The sequence below is a fragment of the Tetrao urogallus genome, assembly GCF_951394365.1.
Source record: "Tetrao urogallus genome assembly, chromosome: 34".
In the NCBI taxonomy this organism is placed as follows: Eukaryota; Metazoa; Chordata; class Aves; order Galliformes; family Phasianidae; genus Tetrao; species Tetrao urogallus.
Genome location: NC_136847.1, coordinates 517,299 through 539,878, shown reverse-complemented (window position 1 = coordinate 539,878; position 22,580 = coordinate 517,299). Strand labels below are relative to the sequence as shown.

The 22,580-nt window shown below is 48.5% G+C and overlaps 1 pseudogene across 1 annotated transcript; it reads left to right on the top strand.

Moving 5' to 3' along the window:
- LOC306956624 (olfactory receptor 14J1-like) lies at positions 1-730 on the top strand (annotated as a pseudogene). Its single transcript has 2 exons — positions 1-261; positions 479-730. The product of its transcript is annotated as an olfactory receptor 14J1-like (transcript).
- The last annotated feature ends 21,850 nt before the right edge of the window (positions 731-22,580 follow it).

The following is a 22,580-nucleotide window of genomic DNA, read 5'->3' as shown; positions in this document are numbered from 1 at the left end:
CTCCTGGCGTTGGCAGACACGCGGCAGCTGCAGCTCCTGCACTTCTGGCTCTTGCTGGGCATCTGCCTGGATGCCCTCCTGGGCAACAGCCTCATCAGCACAGCCGTAGCCTGCGACCACCGCCTGCACACCCCCATGTACTTCTTCCTCCTCAACCTCGCCCTCCTCGACCTCGGCTGCATCTCCACCACTGTCCCCAAAGCCATGGCCAATGTCCTCTGGGACACCAGGGCCATTTCCTATGCAGAATGCACAGCACAGGTCTTTTTTTATTATTCTTTCTTTCTGCAGAGATTTTTCTTCTCACTGTGACCTGTGAACTGTGGACCAGTTCTTCTGTGAAATCTCCCAGATCCTCAAGCTCTCCTGCCCAGAATCAGACTACCTCAGGGAAGCTGGTATTATTTTAGTCTTTGTTTAATCTAGTCTTTGTTTAATCTTTGGTTGTTTTGTATTCATTGTGCTGTCCTACATGCAGATCTTCAGTGCCGTGCTGAGGGTGCCCTCTGAGCAGGGACAGCACAAAGCCTTCTCCACGTGCCTCCCTCACATGTCTGTCTGTTTGTCAGCACTCTCCTGTTTGCCTCTCTGAAGCCACATTCCTTCCCCATCCCTGGACCTGGTGGTGGCAGTTCTGTACTCCATGGTACCTCCCACAGTGAATCCTCTCATCTATGGTGTGAGGAACCAGGAGCTCAGGGATGCCCTGAGGAAACTCCGGCTATATTAGGACAACATTTTGTTAAATGTTGTGTTTATTGCATCCTAAAACTTGCATTTTCTTTTAAATATAGCTATTCTAATTATGTTATTATAGTGAATTATGTATTTTGACCCAGTCATCTCATGTGCCTACAGAACTCGTCTTCCCGTATGCATGAACACAATGAAGATGACAGCAGAAAATCATTTCTCTCAGCTCACTTTTCTTCCCTTCTCCTCTGGAGCTGGAGGAGAAACCCCCTTATGCAGGGGGGATTCAGGGGCCAAGAGCCCATCTACCAAGTTGAGCAGCAGCCCAAATTTCCTTGGCGGCTGCCCCTCACTACTCAGTGGGCTTCTGCACCTGAAGTTCTTTATTATGAGAGTGGTGTAACAGAGCTACAACAGGCTGCCCAGAGAGGTTGTGGATGCTCCATCCCTGGAGGTGTTCAAGGCCAGATTGGATGGGGCCCTGGGCAGCCTGGTCTAGTATCAGACTGGGAGGTTGGTGGCCCTACATGTGGCAGGGAGGTTGGAGATTCATGATCCTTGAGGTCCCTTCCAACCCTTGCCATTCTGTGATTCTGTGATTCTGTGACTCTGTGATTCTTCTCCTCACTGCCTTCAAGTCAGGGCTGCTGCTTTCCTGGGGCCATGACAATGGGCAAGAGCAAGATGTGATTTTTTAATTGCTGCTCTCTTTCCATTTCCATGCTTTCCTATTGTCCCTCTACAGTCCTGGTAGCCCTCAGGTCTCAGATGAATTGACAGCAGTCCTGTTGTCTCTACAGTGGCATCCAGTGGCATCCAGTGGCAGTGAGGTAGCAGGCAGGAATAGGCAATATGCACCATTGTGTCAGAGTTTGTCTCACTGTTCCCACCACAAGACAAGGGGCTGCTTGTTGCAGGTTAGCAACACGACACAGGGTTCTTGTGCAAAAATTCTCCTTTATTTTCTCATGCAAGGTTTTTATTGCCTAACACATTTATTCAGGACATTTCCACTAACAGTCCATTGGCTCAAAAAACAGTTTCAACACAAATCTTCATAACAGCAGTGAGCTTATCTTATGCTGTGAGAAACATGCTCAAGATCAACAATTTCTAGGCAAAGATCCCTGTGATGGGCCTTTTATTCATTATTGCAATACTGGGCGCACACCCCTACTGGCAAGGTAGAAATTGCAGAACCAATTAGTGAAATCCATTCCGTTATATACCCTGAGTCCAATGCAGGTAAAGCCTCTCCTGACACTCAATGGTTGAACATCTCAGGCTCACAATCTTCTGATGCTAGAGCTATGTTATACTTCCATAACTAAATTACACTTCTATAGCTATGGTTACACATCCATAGCTATGGTTACACTTCCATAGCTATGGTTACACTTCCATAGCTACGTTTACGCTTCCATAGCTATGTTTACACTTCCATACAATGTCTGTTACCACCCCATTGTCTTTGGGTATGTTCTAAACTTTTTATAGTGTATGTTCTGGACTTTTTATAGTGATAGGAAGACAATATTTTCACTTGTTCTGTCTCTCCTTTACCCTAGTGCCTGTGCCAGTTCTAGGTCAAACTGCCCCAGTCTCGGCTATATTCAGGAGTTTTCTTTGTAAAAGGTTTCTTACCCTATGCTATTCACAGAAAATACTGAAAACTTCCATTGCAAAAACACAATCTGCCCCTCACAGGCCCGTGGCCATTTTGGGCCCTTATGGACACAAATGAAAGGGGATTGTACTTGCACCATGGTAAAACACATTATCATTATTATGATTATCAATATCATCATTCAACCTGCTGGGTCATTCTGGAATCAAGGTCCATCTGTCCACATGTGGGTCATTCAAGACTCACATATGACACAAAATGAAAGAAAGTACACTCAGTCACATTTGATTGCAAGCATTAAAAACATGACATCTATCAGGTGCTTATCCAGTGTAACTTTACCAAATGATTTCTTGCTTCTCATACTTAGGGATCTGGGGTATTGGTAGTACCATTCATATTGCTCCAATCTGAGGCATTTTCAGCAGTACAGGTTGTTGCAAAATTCTATAAGATCTTTTCCTGGCTTGATATGAACTTCTAGGATGGTTGTATTCACAGATAGACAAATGGCTTTCATGTTGACGCACTTCATCTATTAGTTAATTGGTTAGCAGCATTATACAATTGCAAACACCATGCAGATTCAAGTATTTCTTAAACAAACAAACAAAACTTAACCAACCAGTTGGTGTGTTCAGTGATGTCCTTAGCCTGAGAACAGTAGGGAGTGTGGCATACTCACCAAACCCCTTCCTACTTGGCATAGTCTTAGAATCACAGAATCATAGAATCCTTAGAGTTGGAAGAGACTTCTGAAGGTCATCTAGCCCAACTCCTCTGCAATGCACAGGGTCACCACAGCTCCATCAGGTTGTCCAGGGCCTGATCCAGCCTCACTTGGAAAGGCTCCAGGGACAGGGCATCAACCACATCAGTGGTCCATCAGAGGCACAGTGCCTGTGCCTCGCCACCCTCACCGTAAAATGCGTTTTCCTTATATCTAACCTAAATCTACCCTCTTTGAGCTTGAAGCCATTTCCCCTCATCCTATTGTCAAGATTCTGCTAAAGATTCTGTCCTCTTCTTTCCTGTAGCTCCCCTTTAGGTACTGACAGGCTGCTTTCAGGTTATCTTGCAGCCTTCTCTTCTCCAGGCTGCACAGCCCCACCTCTCTGCCTGTCCTCATAAGAGTGATGTTCCATTCTGTGGATCAGTTTTGTGGCCCTTCTTTGTACGTGCTCCAGCAGGTCCATGTCTCCCCTGCACTGAGGACTCTATATCTAGACACAGTACTCCAGGTGAATTCTCACCAGCACACAGTAGATGAGCAGGATCACCTCTCTCACCCTGCTGGCCACACTTCTTCTGAAGCAACCCAGAGTACGGCTGACTTTCTGGGCTGTGAGGGCACATTTCTGGCTCACGCCCAGCTTCCCATCCATGGCTGCATCAACCACACCTCACAGCTTGGAATTTCATGACTGACAAAAAAAAGTGGAAAGCACAAATGGTGTTAGAAATGCACAGCGTGTCACTTGCCCCATGCCTCAAGGTAACAGCCATGTACCATTCTGTGGTTTTACCTGTGTGACCATGGAGAGTGTATGAGAAAGTGGGATGGAAAAACCACCTCAGCCCTACAAGCATGGGTATGTAAAGTGCAAGGGAACACAATCACAAGAGAAGATCTTTCCGGGAAAATGGTGGCTCCAGTTTCCAGTGAGCAGTTCTCCAGACAGAGAGACAGTCTGATCTTATCTCTGAGGTTGTCAGTGAACCTTCTGGTTTTTACACACAAAAGATGAGTAATGAATACACAAATCAGAACTCGAGGGACCCTGTCTCCAACTACGTAGAGGAAAGGGTCAATTGGGTTTATTGGACTGTATAGATTTGATGGCTTGGCACATCACTACCACAGCAATATGAGGCTCTAGCTGACACTGGTTCACAACTCTAATGCCATCAAGTTATAAAGGGACAAAACCGATTTGTATTTCAGGAGTGACAGGGGAATCCAGGAGTTAACTCTGCTGGAGGCCAAAGTGAGCCTAACTAAATGAATGGCAAAAAAATGTTTGTGATTACTACTGTGACTGGCCCTGAGGCTCCGTACATCCCTGCTACAGATTGCTTCGGGAGAGAGCACTTCAAGGACTCAAAAAGGGTCCTGGTGGGCTTTCAGTACAGCTGCCTTGGAGATGGAGGACATTAAGTAGCTGTATACCTTGTCTGGTCTCTCAGAAGTCCCTTCTGTTGCAGGACTACTAAGACCAGAAAAACAGCAGGTGCTGATCGCTACGACAACGGTATATTGACATCAATATTGCACCAATTGGGTGCAATTCTCATTCATCATCTGATTCACCAACTGCAGAATCAAGGAGTAATCAGCAAGACTCATTTACCCATTTGGTCCTCCATACTCACTAATGTCCTATTTGGACCAAAGTCTAATGGAGAGTGGAGGCTGAGAGGACTATCGTGGCCAGAATGAAGTCATGCCACTGCTAAGCACTGCTGTGCCAGGCATGCTAGAACTCCAATATGAACTGGAGTCAAAGGCAGCCAAGTGGCGTGTCACAACTGACAATGGCAGTGCGTTTTTCCCCACCCATCTGGCAGCAGAGTGCAGGCCATATTTGGCTTTTACTTGGAGGGGCTATATGGAACAGTATTTGGTCATGTGTGTTATACTCAGCCACCCTGAACATGGCTAGGCAATGAAGGGTGTACATGAGACAGAGACCATTTTACTCCCAGGGCAGCTAGGGAGTACAGCTTGGGCTGAAGAGAGAGAGAGACTTAGTTCTCCTTATGGCACATGAATCCATTTTCTCAGCTCAGTATTTCTGAATGATGTTTTGAACAAAATGAGTAGAAAATAGGTTCAATTGAACTCTATGTATGTACCTTTCACTTCACTTAGAGAGATTTCCCACCCAAACAATATCTCCAGATCCAGAATGAGGTACCTCAATCAACTCATCTGAGTAATTTTCTTCTGCTTGGGTGCCTGTGATCCCTGCCTGTCACTGCCCGGGTGTCCTGTCTGTGTTGGGACAAGGGAGGGTGGTTTTTCTACTTAACTCTGTCTCTGACAGGAGCAGTGACACTGCTGGGAAGGAAAGTGCTCTCCCACACAGAGGGAAGGAACATCAAGGACTCCTTCAATATTTTTCCACGTATCATCCTGCGGAGCCCTAGGGACATCTGCTGGGAGTCCAAAGGGATGGAGAAAGGGATCCCTTGATGTGTGCCTCTGCTGCTGAGCTGGGCCGGGCTTCTGGGACACAGGGAGCTGTACAGCTGATGGTACAGGAGCAGCTCCTCTGCACAGTGCAGGACTCCGAAGAGTAGGTCGCGGAGGGTTTGAAGTCCCTGGGCGACGATGGAATCCGTCATTAAGGTATTATATCAAGCCTGTAAAACGTACTGCGGGAAAACCGCCCCTTCTAAGAAGGAGGTGGCCACCATTCTTTCTTTTCTTGAAAAGGAGGGACTTCTTTCTTTTCCTTATGAGATTTATGACTCCAGCAAGTGGGACTCTTTGACATTAGCGCTCGCTCAGAGAGCTATGTCGTCCCAAGGGGCGTCGGTGCTTAAATTTTGGGGTCCAATTCGGGGGGCTTTGAAGGCAGCGAGGGAAGAAAAGACTGCCAAAAACCTTGCCAGAGATCTGCTGGGTTTGGATCCGGGCAGGGGGGGGCGGTGTCACCACGGCCGGGAGACTCTAACCCCTTCAAGGATCTGCCCCAAGACAAGATGGCACCGGAGGCACCGACCATGCCAGAATCATCAACATCGGAAAAGAAGGAGGAAGAGTTGCCATCATCGCCGACGGCTCCGCCCCCGTATCCTCTCCAGTACCCCTCTTTGCATGGCTTTCATCAGGGGAAGGATCCTACACGGGTAGGGGTAGGGGCAAGGGCAGGAGCTGAGGGATTGCTGGCTGCGGCTCCACCCTCAGGGGCCGAGCGATTGATGGTTGCGGCTCCGCCCTCAGGGGCTGAGCGATTGATGGTTGCAGCTCTGCCCCCGCCCCCCGTTCCGCCCTCCCAAACGGCCAGAGTCCCAGCTAAGTTGGGGAAAGGGGCCTTATTTATCGATTGGGGCCGGGTAAGGGAGGAGATGAGAGCAGCGGAGCTCTTGGATGATTATAAGGCATTCCCAGTGGAGATCAGGGGACAGGGACCTGTTTGGATTCCTTTAGATCCAAAGGTGGTAACTTGCCTTGCTGTGACAATAGGGAAGAAGGGTTTACGATCACCTGCTACACTTTCTGCACTGGAGGCAATTATGGCGCTGGGGCCTTTGCTTCCATATGATATAGAGGGCCTCATGCAGGTGATACTCGAGCCAGCTCAGTATATGTTATGGAAGGAAGGGCGGTCGGCACAGCTCAGGGCCGTTGTCGCTGCAGCGACACGTGACCCACGACACCCAGCAAATGATAGGGAACAGGGAGAGGTAACTAATCTGACACAGTTGTTAGGGTATGGGGAAGGGATGATAGGGTCCCCTGAAGGCCAGTTCAGACACCTTCACCCAGGAGAGCTGATGGCGGCCACAGAAGCAGCTCTGACAGCCTTCAGAAGGTTCTCAAGGACAGCTGAACCTTCTGTTCCCTGGGCAGAGGTAGCCCAGGGTCCATCTGAGTCATTCTCGGATTTTGCCAATCGATTGATTCGGGCAGTAGAAGGCTCAGATCTGCCAAAGATTGCCCATAATGCAGTAGTCATGGATTGTCTTAAACAGAAATCACACAAAAATGTTAAGGATCTTATTCGAGCCGCTCCCGACGACCTCAGTACTCCGGGAGATATCATTAGGTATGTACTGGAGAAACAGAGAACACCCCTCACCAAGGAGGGACTAGCAGCAGCGTTAGTAGTGGCGATGTCCATGAGAGAGGATCAGAGTAGGGGACCGTGTTTTAAGTGCGGACAGTTTGGTCACTTCAGAGCCCAGTGCCAAGCCCCTGGGAGTCAGAAAGGGGAAGCAGGGCCAGACCAGACTTGCCAAGCATGCGGGAGATCAGGGCATGCCGCGCACCAATGTCGGAAGTTTGTCATAGTGCCACAGGGAAATGAGGATGGGAGGGTGCCTTAGGCCCAGGGCCCCTCCCCCGGAACACCAAATGGGTCAGCCAATGCAACTCTGCCTACCGAAGGTCGGGTCCCGTACCTCAGTGAGCCCCTCGCCCACAGTGGCGTTAACCATGAGAATGGGAGAGCGCCCCTTGGGCAGGATCGTACTTCCGTGTGCGGGGAGCGTACTTTCTTGCAGGTCCCCTGAGGAAGAGAACACCGTAAATATGCCCTCAGCTATAGTGACTAACATCTCCTCCGCGCCTTCTGCACCTTCGGCATCCCACTTCACCCCCCCCTCGGCTTCAGCTTCGCATGAACAAGTAGAAGAAGGCGTTCAACTGTCTGCGCTTTTATCTTGCAAAACGGCTAAAGTGCAGGAATGCAAGGTCGTTGAAACCCCTCCGCTGTATGCACAACAACCGCTGTCTCTGTATAATCTAACACCACCTGTGGGGGCAGGGAGAGAAGTGAGCTGGGATGGGACGCTTGCCGTCTCCTCTCAGTAGGTGGAATGCAGTAACACCCAGGGGGGTGGGAACTGCGGGCAAGGCTCGGGTACGGATTGGTCAAAAGTTAAGGAGGTGGTAAAAGAAAAAACAGCAGAGAGAAAGGGAAGCGATGTAACTTACAGGTGCTCGGATGATAGTGTACGGCCAGTACTGTCCACCCTGACTGCACCTGAAGCAGTAGGTGGCGTCCGGCCGGCGCCCTCTGCTCAGGTTGCACCCGACGGAGAAAGAAATAACGATAGTCTCCGGACCCACTCTCTGCCACAGTGTTCAGACCCATTGACTCGCTCCACATATCCTTTTACAAGATTGAGTGCGCATGCAACCAATCAGAAGCCTCTACAACAGTCAGTGCATGATCAAAGGGAGATGGGCACAGTGGGAGCGGTGCAGAGCCTGTGGCTTCCAGCTGTGACTGAAAAGGATAATGAAAGGAGAGAGGTGAATTCGCATTTGGGAGTTAAGAGAGACGCACTAACAGATTGTGGGAAGTTTAGATCTAGCCTGATAAAGGAAGGAAGAGCACTAGAGACCTTCCCGATAGCGGGCAATGATAACAGAGGCCCAGAAAGGGTACTTCTTGATCCAAAAGGCATCACACACCTGATAGATTGTCAGGGATTGAAATCACTCCTCGCTTTAAATGCATTAGAAGTCCTGACAGCATTAGGCCTTCTCTTTCCTCATGTAACAAATCTAATGTGCATGGTGCTTAAGCCAGTGCAGCATACACTGTGGGCATCAGAATGGGTTCCCTTCATGGACAGGTGGCCAGATTGAGGCCTGGAGAACAAGTAATTCCATATGGCTGGTTTGTGAGAGCAATGCTCTCAAGGCTTGAGACATCTGCCTTGATATTAAACAGACGTTTGTTATTCTTGAGGTACACTTGAACAGGTACCTGAAACAATGTTGGTATATATTGGCCATAGACAGTGCCATTAGAGCTTTCAGCAGTCACTCTGATCTCTGATCTCTCTGTCTATAACTTTACCAGTATTTTAGGATGTGGCTTTAATTATTAAGTGTCGGCGACATCATATCAGTTCTTGCAGGATAATTACATGGTGATTAAAGACCTATCACTTACTCCAAGTAGGATGAATCTCGCTTTGGCTTACCAAGGAAGGAACTTGGTAAGGAAGCTTTTGCAACATGATGACCTGCACCAATTGCTGAAATGTGTCAGAGACAATGGACAGAAAACCTTGATCACCATTCACCATGACACAGAAGAGATACATCGTGTCCTAGAGAGAGTAAAGAAGGACGGAGAACACCACTAGTGGGAAGTACCTTTTGGATGGTCTCCCACAGCGACAGGGATATTTAACTCTGTACTGCATCCGGTTGTAGTTGTGTTAGGTTTAACATTATTATGCTTAGTACTGATAGTTATAATATATATTAAGATGTGGCACTTGCTGAGGCGAGTGTCCCGACTCGATTCAGCATTATCTAAGGATACACTACATCGCCTCTTATAAGACTCATCTTAAGGCTAGTAGGCTGCTAGGCTGTTAGGGTAGAACTATCAGGCGCTTTGCGATATAACAGAGCAGGGTTTCACTGAGCATGGGAGAGATTTTGTGGCAGGAGAAGAAGGCGAGTACTCGGGATGTGACAGGATAGGACCTCCCCCTGCTCAGTGGTGTGAAACCTTCATCTAATTTGTGTACCTTGCTTCATCAACTGTCTGCAATAACGTTTAAGCAATCAACGCTTGGAATACCATAGGCTTCTTGAAAGATTGTAACAGGGTTCACGTACATATTGTAACGGATGTTTAACTATGTTTAACTCTATTCTGTATTCAGTTATAGTTGTATTAGGTCTAACATTAATATGCTTTAAGCTTATAGTCATTATATAGGTATATAGCTATGTTACATAGATAAGTATAGTGTATGCTGAATGACTCATATGGCAAATGCTAAGACGAATGAATCAGCATCGTCTAAGAATGCAATATATAGCTTTAATGTAGAACTCACGCTTAAGACATTAGGATTATTAGGTTAATAAGTTATAGGGTTATTAGGGTAGGATTATCTAGAGCATTGCAATGTAACGGGGCAACACTTAACTGAGAGGACAATGGCATGTATAGGCGTAATGCGGGGATTTCGGGATGTACGCGAATAGGGTCCTCTCAGGTTGTAGTAGAGCTCAGGGCGCTTGTAGCGTGGGTCCCTTGGGAGGCTCAAGGCCTCAAGGCTGTGCTGAATGCCATAAGGTGAGCCGTAGGGGAAGACGAGCAGTGTGGATGAGCCGGGAACTACTGGTGAGACTCAGGGAGAAAAAGAGATTCTACATCCTCTGGAAGAAGGGACAGGCTGCTCGGGGAGATTATGAAGATGTAGCTAAGGTATGCAGGGAGGAATTTAGGAAGGCGAAAGCCCAACTTGAGCTCAGGTTGGCCTCTGCAGTAAAAGACAATAAAAAATCCTTTTATAAATATATCAACAGCTAAAGAAGAACCAAAGATAATTCTCATCCTATACTTGATGCAGCAGGGAATGTGGCCACTGAGGACAAGGAGAGGGCTGAGGTCCTCAATGCCTTCTTTACATCTGCCTTTAACAGCCAGATCAGTCATCCTCTGGGCTTTTTATGCCCCGATCTGGAAGTCTGGGATGCTGCTCAGAATTTGCCCCCAGTAATTCTGGTGGAGACAGTCAGAGAGCTCCTCCTCCATCTGGACTGTCCATGGGACCGGATGGGCTGCACCCTCGGGTGCTGAGGGAGCTGGCGGGGGTGATTGCTGAGCCCCTCTCGGCCATCTATCAATGCTCCTGGTTAACCCGTGAGGTCCCAGAAAATTGGAGGCATGCTGATGTGACTCCCATCTTCAAGAAGGGCCGTTCTTACGAGGAACCATAGGCCTGCTAGCCTGACCTCAGCACCAGGGAAGGTTATGGAGCAAATCATCTTGGATGAGATTGCACAGCTTGTGCTCTGTGTCCAGGGGATCAGGCCCAGCCAGCACAGGTTCGTGAAAGGCAGATCTTGCTTGACCAACCTCATCTCCTTCTATGACTGGGTGAGCAGTCTGGTAGATGAGGGAAGGGCTGTTGATGTAATCTTCCTAGACTTCAGCAAAGCCTTTGACACGGTCTCTCACAGGCTTCTTGTGGGGATACTGGCTGCCCATGGTCTGAACAGGTTTACGCTGGAGGGCTGTGCCCAGTGGGTAGTGGTGACTGGAGTGAAGTCCAGCTGGCGACCTGTTTCAAGTGGCGTTCCCCAGGACTCGGTACTGGGACCCATCTTGTTTAACATCTTTATTGATGACCTAGATGAGGGCATTGAGTGCACACTCAGTAAGTTTGCAGATGACACCAAGCTGGGAGGTGGTGTCAATCTGCCTGAGGGTAGGAAGACCCTTCAGAGGGACTTAGACAGGCTGGATCACTGGGCTGAGGTGAATGGAATGAGGTTCAACAAGGCCAAGTGCCGGGTCGTGCACTTTGGGCACAACAACCCCATGCAGCGTTATAGGCTTGGGGATGAGTGGCTGGATGAGTGTGAAGAAGAGAAGGACCTGGGGGTGTTAGTTGGTGCTCGGCTGAACATGAGCTGACAATGTGCCCAGGTGGCCAAGAGGGCTAATGGCATCCTGGCCTGCATTAGAAATGGCGTGGCCAGCAGGAGCAGGGATGTGATCATCTCTACTCAGCACTGGTGAGGCCGCACCTCGAGTACTATGTTCAGTTTTGGACCCCTCACTACAAAGAAGACGTTGAGGTCCTGGAGTGTGTACAGAGATGGGCAACAAAACTGGTGAGAGGTCTGGAGCACAAGTCTTATGAGGAGCGCCTGATGGAGCTCAGATTGTTTATTCTGGAGAAGAGGAGGCTCAGGGGAGACCTCATTGCACTCTACAACTTCGTGAAGGGAGGCTGTGGAGGAGAGGGATGTGGCCTCTTCTCCCAAGCAACAAGCAGGACACAGGGAGATGGCTGCATCTTGCATCAGAGGAAATATAGATTAGACATAAGGAAGAACTATTTCTCTCACAGAGTGGTCAGGCACTGGAATGGCTGCCCAGAGAGGTGGTGGAGTGTCATGGTTCTATGTTTTTTTTGTTGTTGTTTTTTTATTTTGGGTTTCAGTATTCCACATCAAAACATCATGTAGTGTACAGGGCATTGAAGTGTCACTGCCCCAATTCCAGGTACCTATCCCTGTGCATTACAGAAGTCACGGGATCTGGCCCTTCCGGGTGGGGGGGGCGCTCTCTTGCTGCCTTGCAGTGGGTGCTGGAGGTGCTTTCCTGGCCATTCCAAGCTTTTCAGGTTTGAATCGGTCCCGGGAACTCTCTCTCTCTCATCTTGTCTGATTTATTAATCTCAATTTCAATTAAATTGTATTATATTTTGTTATCTTGTATTCTGGTATTATAGTAAATAAGTTTTCCTCCATAGATTGTTGCCGCTGTTCTTCTCCTCCCTTCCTTCCTTCCCATTTTTTGTGGGACTGGGGTGGGGGGGGAGGCCTGTTGCCCCCTGTCACGGACATAGATTGATCTAGTCAATTCCATGACAGATTTCTGACGCCCAACGTGGGGCTCGACTGCTTTTTAGCTTTTAGAACGAATCTCTTTTTCTCTCTGCTCTTAGAGAGAGAGCTTCGTTAGGAGCATTATCAGTAGTTTAGGTTTCTGTGCTGGAAAATCTGACCTTGAAAGATTAGGCGTACTGCCAGTGTTCTGGGATATTTGTAAACTTTGAGCACTACTTAGTCTGGGTAGTGCCTTTTTTTCTTTTTTTTTTCCCTCCTCTTGTTAGCTTCAATTCATTAACCCCTTTTTAGCAGGCACCAGCGATGAACCCACTTGTTATCATGGGGGTGCTGTGTAAAGGACTTAAAGCAATGGTGTTACTCACAACCTACTGGCCAATAATCCAGCTCACACTTACGTGTTTTGGAATTGCATCCGTATATAGCTACCTAATGACACTGATGGAGATACCTATATTTTACCTATATGCAATGTGGTATGATTTGAATTTTGACATTTACATCCCAGAAGGAATGGCTAATTTCACAAACAACTACATCCCTAATGGAATCGCTAATTTTACAAACAACATGATGTTCAGACCAGTCTCCGGGTTTTCTTTTCGGTTTGTCAAACGTTTTTTGAATCCTGAATTAATAGTCATGTTGGTGTGCGTGTCATCATTTCTCCTGAATGTATTCCAATTCATTCGTAATAAGGGGAAGGAGTCTCCTCCAAAACTAGAGAATGATGATTGGCAGGGGATATGGAGAGGTTTAGGAAAGGTCTTAGAAGCATGGGGACCCGAAGTGTCATGGGATTTTACTCTTGAACACCTGTGGGATCCCGAGAAACTAAGCCAGTATTTGAGTCAGGGACAATGCGGCTTACATAAATCTAAGGAGGTACAACTTATTTGGGGTTTGGCTCGTGCTTACCATGGCCTGAATGAAGTCACACCCCCACTGAGTGCTGCTGTGCCGGACATGTTAGAACTCCAGTATGAACTGGAGTCAAAAGCAGCCAAATGGTATGCCACCATTGACATTGCTAATGCCTTCTTTTCCATTCCTTTGGCCAAAGAATCTAGACCACAGTTTGCTTTCACCTGGAGGGGCATTCAGTATACCTGGAACCGTTTGCCCCAGGGGTGGAAACACAGCCTGACCATTTGCCATGGGTTGATCCAAACTGTATTGGAACAGGGCAGTGCTCCTGAGCACCTGCAGTACATTGATGACATCATTGTGTGGGGCGATACAGCAGAAGAAGTCTTCACGAAAGGAGAGCGAATAATCCAAATTCTTCTGAGTGCTGGTTTTGCTATTAAGTGAAGCAAAGTGAAAGGACCTGCCCAGGAGATTCAGTTCCTAGGTATAAAGTGGCAAGATGGCCGTCGTCACATCCTGACAGATGTGATGGACAAAATCACTGCTATGTCTCCACCCACTAGCAAAAGAGAGACGCAATCTTTTCTGGGTGCAGTGGGCTTTTGGAGAATACATGTTCCAAACTACAGCCTCATTGTAAGCTCTCTTTATTATGTGACACAAATGAGAAATGAGTTTACATGGGGCCCTGAGCAGCAGCAGGCTTTTGAACAGATTAAACAGGAGATAGCCCGTGCCGTGGCCCTAGGGCCAGTACGGACAGGACAGGTGGGGGTTGGCGCTCTCTTGCTGCCTTGCAGCGGGTGCTGGAGGGTGCTTTCCTAGCCGTTCCAAGCTTTTCAGGTTTGACTCGGTCCCGGGAACTCTCTCTCTCATCTTGTCTGATTTATTAATCTCAATTTCAATTAAATTGTATATATTGTGTTATCCTGTATTCCAATATTATAGTAAAATAAGTTTTCCTCCATAGATTGTTGCCGCTGTTCTTTTCCTCCCTTTCTTCCTCCCCATTTTTGTGGGACTGGGGTGGGGGGGGAGGGCAACGGCCTGCTGCCCCTGTCACGGACATAGATTGATCTAGTCAACTCCGTGACATGGAGTCGCCATCCCTGGCAGTGTTCAAGACGTGTCTGGATGATGTGCAGCATGATATGGCTTAGTAGCTTGTGCTGGCAATGGTGATGAGGAGACGTTTGGACTAGATGATCTTATAGGTCGTTTCCAACCTTGTGATTCTAAGATGATTCTATGAGTCTATATGCTTTGTTACACTAATGAAGCATCGCTTTCTGCTGGGTCTCTTTGCTTCCTTTGCTGGGGACATTCGCACATCCTTGTGGTCACACATCCCCACGTTGCCGCCCTGCCATTCCTTTAACTCCTCTCACCCGTGAGCAGCTCCCAGCAAGAGGCAATCTCCGGCTGCCTGCTCTCGAGGGCAGCATCTCCCTGCAGCTGGGTCACTTCCTCACTGAGTGCTGCCCATGGCACTGATGTCACGTTTCTACTCACTGAGCAAGGGAGTGCTATTTCGAACAACTTCCTATCCTGCTTTCTCAATTTGGTCTTCTCTGCAAGGCATGAGCATGGTTAAGCTCTCTGCTGTACGAGGGCCGGCTCTGCTGTTTGCTGCTGTGGATCTACAGACTTTAGAGGCCACTCAGAAGGGACCGCCCTCGGGGTAACTGGGGGTTTGTGTCTGGGAAAGGCTGCTTCCTTTTCTATTGCATTTTCTGTGGGCCAAAAGTGGGCTCCAAGTTTCACTTGGCAATGTTTAAACTACGCATCTTTCTGCAGGGGATGTTCCTCTGAACTTTGCTGTGATCACAGCCACATCTCTTTCCTTTCTGCTGATAACCCAGCTGTACGCATGACCAAAAGCATTTCCTCCGCTCACATCAGAGCTTTCCAGAAAGCCATGATTTTGTAATAAAATGGCCGGTATCCCTATGGCAGAGAGGGTTAACACATCCTCTTCTGATTCTGCTCTTGAGAACAAAAAAGAAAAACAAAAAATGAAAGAAAACAAATAAGCAAGCTAAGAAAGAAGCCCACCTTAGTCTAGTTTGGGACTTGGTTCACCAGATTCTGCCAAGTGTTCTCACTTCTGTCCCACTCAAGCCTAAGCAGAACTTCCATATGTGTGGAAGAAGGCAGATCATGGCCTGAACAGGATGACTTGTGGGAAATCCAATTCCAATACCACAAAACGGTTATAAAGCAGGTCTATTTTGAGTTACAGCACTACGCACACATGCTGGGTGCTGAGGGAAGAGCTTCTCCTAACCTGCACACTGTAAAGGGACAGTTTAAGGATGTTGATAGAGACAAGTTACCCACATGCAAGAATAGGAGAGGATATTACGATTGATTCTAAAAAAGTAAGCGTAGATTATTCGGATATGACAATGAGAATAGGAGGGGATATTCATTGGTTCCAAGAAGTTATTATAATATTCTCCACCCCAATTGCTGAGTTATGTGGCTTGCAGCTCCTATTCCTTGCTGTAGTGGCACAGCAAGGAACCAGTAAGTGAGCACAAGTGCCTGGAGCAGTGCATGAGAGATGCATTCCTCACCTCCCCCTTCTCCAGACCCCTGCTAGGAGGGGTGACTCAGCCCCCTGCTCTGACATCCCTCCCTGAAGCCTCGGTTTCACCTTTGATTGCTCTACACCTCCTTACCCAGTACACAATTCCTAAACAATTCTACAGAAATATGTTCCACATCAATTCCCCCCTTTTCTATAATCTGGCAAGCGTCACGTCGCTAGATGATGCCACTCTCTCCTGGGGATTTATGGAAAACACTCCCCGCTCTCCATCTTTTGGCGCAGCTTATGCTGCTTCCATTAAACATACTCAAGAAACAACGTAGCAATGCATACGAATATTCCAAGAAAGAGTAAGACTGCGCAAGCCTTGAAGAGTGGCTTTAGCCAGGCAAAGCTCGCTAACAGAATCACAGAATCACAGAATCACAGAATTGTAGGGGTTGGAAGGGACCTCCGGAGATCATCGAATCCAACCCCCCTGCCAAAGCAGGTTCCCTACACCAGGTCGCACAAGTCGGCATCCAGGCGAGTCTTCAACATCTCCAGAGAAGGAGACTCCACCACCTCCCTGGGCAGCCTGTTCCAGTGCTCTGTCACCTCACAGTAAAGAAGTTCTTGCGCACATTTGTGCGGAACTTCCTGTGCTGCAGCTTATGTTCGTCTCTCCTTGTCCTGTCTCCACTCACCACTGAAAAGAGTCCGGCCACGCCATTCAGCCCCCCACACCTTAGATATTTATAGACCTGGATCAGGTCCCCTCTCAGTCTTCTCTTCCCAAGGCTGAACAGACCCAGTTCACTCAGCCTTTCCTCATAGGAGAGATGCTCCAGGCCCTTCACCATCTCTGTGGCCCTCCGCTGGACTCTTTCCAAGAGATCCCTGTCTGTTTTGTACTGGGGAGCCCAGAACTGGACGCAGTGCTCCAGATGAGGCCTTACCGGGGCAGAGTAGAGGGGGAGGATCACCTCCCTCGACCTGCTGGCCACGCTCTTTTTAATGCACCCCAGGATGCCATTGGCCCTCTTGGCCACAAGGGCACACTGCTGGCTCATGGCCAACGTGTCGTCCACCAGGACACCCAGGTCCCTCTCCGCAGAGCTCCCCTCCAGCAGGTCATCCCCCAGCCTGTACTGGTGCATGCAATTATTCCTCCCCAGATGCAAGACTCTACACTTGCTTTTGTTAAACCTCATCCGTTTTTTTTTTGCCCAGCTCTCCAGCCTGTCCAGGTCTTGCTGAATGGCAGCACAGCCTTCAGGAGTGTCAGCCAATCCTCCCAACTTCGTATCATCAGCAAACTTGCTGAGGGTGGCCACTATCCCCTCATCAAGGTCACTGATGAAGATGTTGAACAAGACCGGACCCAGCACAGACCCCTGAGGAACACCGCTAGTTACAGGCCTCCAACCAGACTCTGCACCACCAACAACGACCCTCTGTGCTCTGCCAGTCAGCCAGTTCTCAACCCACCTCACTGTCCACTCATCTATCCCACACTTCCTCAGCTTTGTTATAAGGATGTCGTGGGGGACAGCATCAAAAGCCTTGCTGAAATCAAGGTAGACTACATCCACTGCTCTCCCCCCATCCACCCAGCCACAGACAACATCATAGAAGGCTACCAGATTGGTCAAGCACGACCTCCCCCTGGTGAACCCGTGCTGACTACTCCTGATAACCTCCTTTTCTTCCAGTTGTCTGGAGATGACATCCAGCACCAGCTGTTCCATCACCTTTCCAGGGACAGAGGTGAGGCTGACTGGCCTATAATTGCCTGGGTCTTCCTTCTTGCCTTTTTTGAAGACCGGGGTGATGTTGGCTATCTTCCAGTCTTCAGGCACCTCCCCCGTCCTCCAAGACTTCTCAAAGATGACAGAAAGCGGTTCAGCAACCACCTCTGCCAGCTCCCTCAGCACCCGTGGATGAATCCCATCAGGTCCCATGGATTTGTGAACATTGGTGTTGCCTAGGCGCTCCTGGACCACCTCTTCCCTGACTGAAGGGAGGTCTTCCATTTCCCAGATCCTCTCACTCACCTCCAGGGTCTCGGATTCCCGAGGGGGAGCTTTTTCACTGAAGACAGAAGCAAAGAAGGCATTCAGTATCTCCACCTTCTCAGCATCCCGTTACCAGAACACCCCCGTCACTTAGCAGGGGAGCCACATTCTCCGTAGCCTTCCTTTTACTGTTAACATACTTAAAAAAGCCTTTTTTATTATCCTTTATCCCTTTCGCCAGATTTAATTCCAGGCGGGCTTTAGCCTTCCTCATTGCATCCCTGCAGGCCCTGACAACATTCCTGTATTCTTCCCAAGTGGTCAGACCCTTTTTCCACATTTCATGGCCTTCTTCTTTCCTTTGAGTTTGTGCACGAGCTCCTTGCTCATCCACACAGGTCTCCTGCCACCCTTTCCCGATTTCTTCCTCACAGGGACACACTGATCCTGAGCTTGGAAGAAGAGCTGCTTAAATGTTGACCAGCTCTCACAGGCCCCCTTGCCTTCCAACACCCTAGCCCACGGGATAGCTCCAAGTAGGTCCCGGAAGAGATTGAAGTTGGCTCTCCTAAAGTCCAGGATAGCAATCCTACTTTTTGCTTTACTTCTTCCACTCAGGATCTTGAACTCCACCATCTCGTGGTCACTACAACCCAAGCTGTCCCCAATCTTTACTTCCCTGACAAGCCCTTCTCTATTAGTGAGAATAAGGTCCAGCAGTACCCTTCTCCTCGTCGATTCCTCAACCACCTGCATCAGGAAGTTGTCTTCAACACATTGCAGGAACAGTCTGGACCGCGCATGCCTGGCCACATTGCTTTTCCAGCAAATATCTGGATAACTGAAGTCCCCCATAAGCACCAGCGCATGGGATCATGATGCTGATTCCAACTGTTTGTGGAAGGCCTCATCAACCTGCTCCTCCTAATCAGGGGGCCTGTAGCACACACCCACAACGGTGTCAGCCATACCATCCCGCCCCTTGATTCTCATCCACAAGCTCTCCACTGCTACACCGCTCTCCCCCAGGTGGAGTTCAATACATTCAAGCTGCTTTCTTACATAAAGAGCAACTCCACCACCCCGCCTCGCTGGCCGATCTTTCCTAAAAAGCACATAGCCCTCGATGACAACATTCCAGTCATGTGAGCTGTCCCATCACGTCTCCGTGATCGCCATGAGATCGTAGCCAACTGGTTAATCTGCTCCACATCTCTGTAAAACCAAATGAGGTATTATCCAAGGTAAATTGGTGGATCACCTGAATTTGTTCCCACAGTTTAGTGTGCACATCTGTTTCTTTTATTGAGTTTTGTCAGTTTTGATTAATTCTAGCCTACACCCCTCCTTCTTTGGCCGTCAGGAGATCAAGAGCCATTCCATTCTGCAATACTGCTTGACTAAGAGAGGACACCTCTGTCTGCAATCCAAGTATAGCATCCATAGCTGAGTTCTTGATATTCTCCAGTGTAGCTGCTATACTGATAATTGCCTTTTCTGATTCACTTACTCCTGGACTAGGAATAAACCATCCAGTAAAACTATGCAGCCCACAGGGCCTGTCTATAAGGGGGTTATTCCCCACTTCACCCTTTTCCAAGAGCGTCTCAGCATCCCTGGGGAAGGAGCTGTTCCACTGAAGCACTAAGCATCCTCCCACTTAATGTCCTTCTAGTTCTCAGGAAGGGTCTTACATTGAGGCCTGTCTACAGCTGTACACTGAATTTAGGTCCTTTTTCCTATTGTTCTGATTTTATTTGCACACCTACGCCTACTTCCTGCTCCACCCCATGGTGTCCAATTGGTGGAGGGAGTCCCACACTGAGGGATTTCCATTCCTCCATCTCTTGCTAAGGCTGTACATATCCTGCAATCACGGAGCTTTAGGCTAACCGCTGTTCCTTTAGTGATGTTTAAATAGGTATTTTCACACCAGGCTGAAGCAAGTCTTATATAACACATGCAACCTGTAGAACACATTCTAAACATATTGTCTCTCAATCCTTAGCTCCAGTGGTTCGGTCTTCTTAACAGTGAACTGGGCTCAGATGTCTTCTTAACTCATGTGTAGCTCCATCACGCTTGCTCGCTACAGATGATGCTCTGGAACCCCAAATCTTGGAACTGTCTCTTGTAACAATACATTAGTTACTTCCTGCACCTTGTTGGTCCTGCAAGGGAAAAGCCTCTGGCCAACCTGAAAAGGTGTCTGTTAATACCAACGTATACCTATACCCCCTTCTCTTGGGAGTTCAGAGAAATCAATTCACCATTGTTGCCCAATAGACAAATTCCCTTCCCTATTTGTCCCATGGCACCCTGGGGCCTGTTCTAGGACTATTCTGTAAACAAATCTCACATTGCTGTGTTACCTGCTTAGTGGTGGTGTATAAATCCCAAGCCACAATCTGTTGCCTCAAGTATTTATGCAGGGTCTCGGTTCCCCAGTGAGTTTTCCTGTGCTCAGCCATGATTATGGCCCATAATAAGGAGGTGAGAACTACTATCTTGTTTTGAAGCCTGCACTTCTGTGTCCTCTGTTTCTGAACGCTCTACAAGCCCCCTCGATTAGTTTATCCAGGTCCCGTATTTTGCTTCCTTAATCTGTAATTCACCAGGAGAAAATAAAGACATTCTCACTCTGATTAGCAAAAGACTTTGGGAGATGTGAACAAGTTCAGCAGACAGGGATGGAGAAAACCAAAAGATTGTGGCTTCCACTTGTTCTAGTAAATCTTGCCCTAGGAAAGGCTTTGGTGAGTTTGGCACCTACAAACATTTGTGTATCCCTACCTGTTTGCCTATACTAAGTTGTAAAGGCTTAGGAAAGTAAACCTCCTCACTTGTGCCAGTGGCTTCCCTTACGGTTACAAATTCATCACTTACTGGAGTTAAAGAAGTATTTCACACCCAATAAGTTGCTCCAGTTACAACAAATTCCACACTTGGCTGCAATTCCTTCCTTAGCTTAATCTTCTCCACCCTTAACTGTTATTACATCTGTTACCAAATCCAGTGCCTCTTACTGCAATGCTTTTCTGTTCAACGTGGAAGGAACACTCCTGGGCCTCTCCAGCTCCCCCCCTTCAGCTCCTCCTGAGGAGATCTCTGGGTCCTACAGCCCTGCTCTCAGCTCCTCCCCTGCTAAGGCTTCCCATGCTAACACTGGGATATCCAGTTTCCCAGGTCTCTGCAGATGAAGGATATTCACTTCCAGCGTCTCATCTCCTGCCTTGGCACAAACAAGATGAACTGCTAAATGGTCATCACCTTCCAACCACCATTGATATTAAAGTTGTCTTGCTCATGGGGCCCCCAGGCTCCCCAGCAGTATCTGAAGTGGAATTTGCCTGGAAACTTACTTTCCCTATGCTCCCCCATACTCAATTACAATGACTCTGTATTGTTCCCCAAAGTCCACACCTTATAGATAGTACATTAGTGTGACCAAATGCATATCCTCTTTAAAGCCCAGTCCACAACACCAACCAAAACGCCACTTTCCTCTATTCCACTGTAATCCCTGGACACTACTACAGGTCAAGCCTCTGATAACAAATACGGGGTTAAACAAACAGCCAATTAGACTCGATTCCCACATTCACACCACTCACACCTTGCATCCAATAGTCAGCATTCACACCACACAGCAGCCGCTTATGAAGTCTCCGTTGCTGGGTAATGGACTCTGCCTACTTCCCCAGGGCACGGGAACACCAAATTCCCTGGGCAAGAGCTATAACCAATGTCCCCAGCAACAAGAGCACTTGTATTGTATGTGGAATTCCACAAGCAATAATTTTATAACAGAAATCCTTAACAATCACAAAGATAACGACAATGAAAAACCAGTTTGGACGTTTACTCGTTACATGATCCTACCAGGCCCCTTCCTGGCAGCTAACTGCAAATGCCCCCCAATACATTTTTGTTGTGATGATTTTTCCAAAGGATTTCAAAGCTTACATTCCTGAGCACATTATAGCCTCACTCCTGCAAGATTTCACCCATGAGGTTCTTGGAATTCTCAGGATACCACCTCAAGTGGGACCCTGCTCCCAAGGGTTGTCCTCCCACAAGGATCGCCATGACCGAACCTCCAGCTATGGATCCACCCTCAAGGGGAGCACCCTCGCTCCTTCACCCTTCAAGATGCGTAGAGGTTAAACATTGCCAAATGTTTAAACAGGAGCCCACTTTTGCTCCACAGAAAATGCAACAGAACAGGAAGCACTCTTCCCCAGACACAAACCCCCGGTTAACCCGAGGGCAGTTCCTTCTTGCTGACCTTAAAATCTGTAGATCTACAGCAGCAAACTGCAGAGCCGGCCCTTGTATAACACAGAGCTTAACCAAAGGAAGCAAAAAGACCCAGCAGAAAGCGATGCTTCATTAGCGTAACAAAACGCAGCCCGCATCCCCCCCTCCATCCCCCGGGTGCAGATGTGCCATGAGAACGAGCTGTGAAACTGCCCAAGGCCTGGCAGCCGGCTCGGGGCGTGCTCGCTGTGGGAATTGCTGCCTGGACCTGAGGCTGTGCCGAAGCGGCCAGAGCCTGGCTGGAAGCCGTCCGGGCAGCAGCAGCGAGGCCGTGCTGCGGCCAGCTCCGGGCTGAGGGCACTCGGCATCCTCTGCTCTCCGCGACTCCCAGGAGCCCGGTTGCCTGCACCAGAGGCGGGAGCAGCCTGCTCCGCACCCAAGGTAGGAGCCCTTCGCGGCTCGTGCAGAGGAACGCACGCTTCCTGCCCCCTGCCAGCAGCAGTGGGAGGG